Source organism: Phoenix dactylifera, unplaced genomic scaffold, assembly GCF_009389715.1.
Source record: "Phoenix dactylifera cultivar Barhee BC4 unplaced genomic scaffold, palm_55x_up_171113_PBpolish2nd_filt_p 001593F, whole genome shotgun sequence".
In the NCBI taxonomy this organism is placed as follows: Eukaryota; Viridiplantae; Streptophyta; class Magnoliopsida; order Arecales; family Arecaceae; genus Phoenix; species Phoenix dactylifera.
This window is the reverse complement of record NW_024068898.1, coordinates 50,418-53,521: the sequence shown is the minus strand read 5'-3', so window position 1 is coordinate 53,521 and position 3,104 is coordinate 50,418. Positions and strand designations below refer to the sequence as shown.

The window sequence follows — 3,104 nt, the reverse complement described above, 5'->3', positions numbered from 1 at the left end:
AGAAAAAAATCTGGGATGATCAAAAAGAGAATAGCTGGAAAAGGAATGCTGTAAAGGTTTACCTAAAAAAAAATTTAAATTGCTGAGAAAATTCACTTTGGTAACCTCTAAACCTTTCTTATTTAAATTAATTATTAGCTTGAAATTTTATAGTGATTGTTTAATTTTAAATTTCAGCAAAATTGTGAATGCATGCCTGATACACATTCACCAATTAATCTGCACTTAGTAAGGGCAATCACCCTAACAAGATAAGAGCCGGATTTCATCACCGGACTCTTGCCCAACTTAGGTGAACTCAATCTCACATAGTGTCACTTTAATTAAAATCAATTAGACGTTGGCTCCTAGGGACATCCGAGCTCAATAGGACGAAGATCACCGAACGTTGCACCAATTTCGCTCTGTGGCTTAGTTGATGTCTAGGCAAGCTTTGTCCCTATAAGGGAGACAGTTCATCTGTTCGAGGCAAGTGGGTTTTAAGTGGGACCTTTGCGAATGCATCGTGACCCCTCCACTTACCTAGAGCTTACCTGGTCAACTCGGTTCATTAGACCGGATTGGAGGCTTAGGTGCCCTCTTCAAACCAGTTAGGAGCTGTCTAGTGATTTTAGGACAAATACAAGGACTGATGTGTTTATCTTTTATTGCATGCTTGACTGATCAAGTACTAGTGTATGCAAGGGAGTCGTTCTAGAGTACGTGACCTATTACCTTTTGACCCTGAAATAGAACGGACCCTTAGGAATATTCGAGCTGAGATCAGAATATTAGAATCATCCCCACCTCCTGAGATGGCTGAAGAACAACCCAAAATCCTGATGGAGTACTTTACTCCCACCATTTACACTTTTCCATCTTGCATTCGATTACCTGAGGTAGCAGCGGTACAATATGAAATAAATCTAGTGTGATCCAAATGCTCCTATCTTTTTATGGGCTCGCCAATGAAGACCCATATAAACATCTAGATGAATTCCTTGAGATTTGCACCACTGTGAAGATTCAGAACTTCACTGATGATTCTCTGAAGCTTAGATTATTCCCCTTCTCCCTTAAAGATAGAGCCAAACAATGGCTGAATTCTTTAGAAGCCAACTCGATTCGTTCTTGGGATCAAATGCAACAAGAATTTCTTAAAAAGTACTTTTCCATAGGAAGAACGAACCAGTTTAGACGTGCCGTTACAAGCTTCTCCCAAACCGAGGGAGAAGAATTTCATGAAACTTGGGAGAGATTTCGGGACCTAATCTGTAAATGCCCTCATCATCAAATACCTAAGTGGCAGCTAGTGCAATGTTTCTATGACGGATTGACTGAACGAAACCGTCAGATGATCGATGCTGCATGCGGGGGGACTTTCATGCTTCAAAATGAGCATGAAGCATGGCAATTATTTGAAAATCTTAATGAAAACTCCCTCCACCATGCTTCCTGTTCTCGTCAAGCACCCCCTGAGTTCTAAAAGAAAAGGGACCATTTGTGAAATAAGTCATTCCATGGACCTGTCTAGCAAGGTAGATGCATTGTCCCATAAGATTGACCAACTGATGATAGGAGGACATGTCGTTAGCTCTTTCCAAGCACAAGTGTGTGCTATCTATTCTAGCCCATCGCATCCTATCCATGAGTGCCCCTCAGCACCCCAATTTCCCGAACTCATGCAAGAACACATCAATGCTGCCCAAACACAGCCCAGACCAGGTAATGACCCATTTTTCAATACATATAACCCGGGATGGCGGAATCATCCAAATTTTTCTTGGAGGCAGCAAGCTTCGAATAATACCCAACCCTACTCCCAAAATTTTTAAAACCCTCAGAATTTTCATCTCTACCGTCCCTCAACTCAATTTCAACACCTTCCTCCTCCAACCCAAAGAAATATAGCCTTTGAGGAGAAAGTGTTGACTACCCTTCAAGGTTTGGAGGCAAACACACAGCTATTGCACTCTCACACGCAATCAATTGCTAAGCTAGAATCCCAAATAGGTCAACTAGCCAATGCATTAAACAAGCGAGAGGAAGGTAAGCTTCCAAGTCAACCAATGAGTAATCCTAGGGGACAATACGTGGCTCAAGAAACTCGACTAAATCATGAGCAAGCCAATGCTTTGACTACCCTAAGGAGTGGATGTATAATAGATAATAAGGTTGGGGAGGGTAACAATAAGGAAGATGAAGAAGAGGAGAGGAATGTATCACATGAAAACCCAAAACCTTCTTCAGCTAGTCCACCATCTGCCACAACCCACATTCCAAAGGCTCCATTCCCTGAAGCACTTAATGCACCCTCTCCCTTTGGCAAGAAGGGAACTTCATTAGAAGAGATGATGGAGGTCTTCAAACAAGTTAAAATCAACCTCCCACTCCTTGATGCCATCAAACAAGTTCCCTCCTATGCCAAATTTCTCAAAGACCTTTGCACCTAAAAGCGGAAATCTCGGACACATGTGCCTAAAAAGGTCCTCCTAACTGAGCAGGTAAGTTTCATTCTCCAACACAACACCCCTCCAAAATTCAAAGATCCTGGCGCTCCCACTATTTCCTGTGTTATAGGAGATAACTCCATTGATCGAGCACTTTTAGATCTAGGGGCAAGTGTGAATCTTCTACCCTATTCAGTCTATGAAAAATTTGGGTTGGGTGAATTGAAACCTACCTCGGTATCTTTACAATTGGCTGATAGATCGGTGAAGATGCCAAGGGGGATGATTGAAGATGTTCTTGTCAAGGTAGACAAATTCTATTTTCCAGTAGATTTTATCGTCCTTGACATGGAACATGTGCCCAACCTAAAAAAACAAATCCGTGTGATTCTTGATCGTCCCTTTTTAGCGACAGCCAATGCATGTATCAACTATAGAACTGGGGCAATGGATATATCATTTGGGAACATGAAAATTAAGTTGAATGTGTTTCATGCCGCTGACCAACATGTGAGGGAAGAAGAGTGTTGCCTAATTGATGAAATGGATGATCTTGTAGAGGAAGCCCTTCCCTATATCTTAGCAGATGACCCCCTAGAGGCATGCTTGGCCCATTTTGACATTGACAACTTTGACATAGACAAGGCCATAGAAGAAGTCAACATCTTACTCGAC

The 3,104-nt window shown here is 41.9% G+C and overlaps 1 non-coding gene across 1 annotated transcript; it reads right to left on the bottom strand.

Annotated features, from left to right (window-relative positions):
• Window positions 1-1,169: 1,169 nt before the first annotated feature.
• On the bottom strand, window positions 1,170-1,275 carry LOC120108857. The gene has a single exon (XR_005510019.1). It is a non-coding gene; the product is annotated as a small nucleolar RNA R71 (small nucleolar RNA).
• Window positions 1,276-3,104: the final 1,829 nt, after the last annotated feature.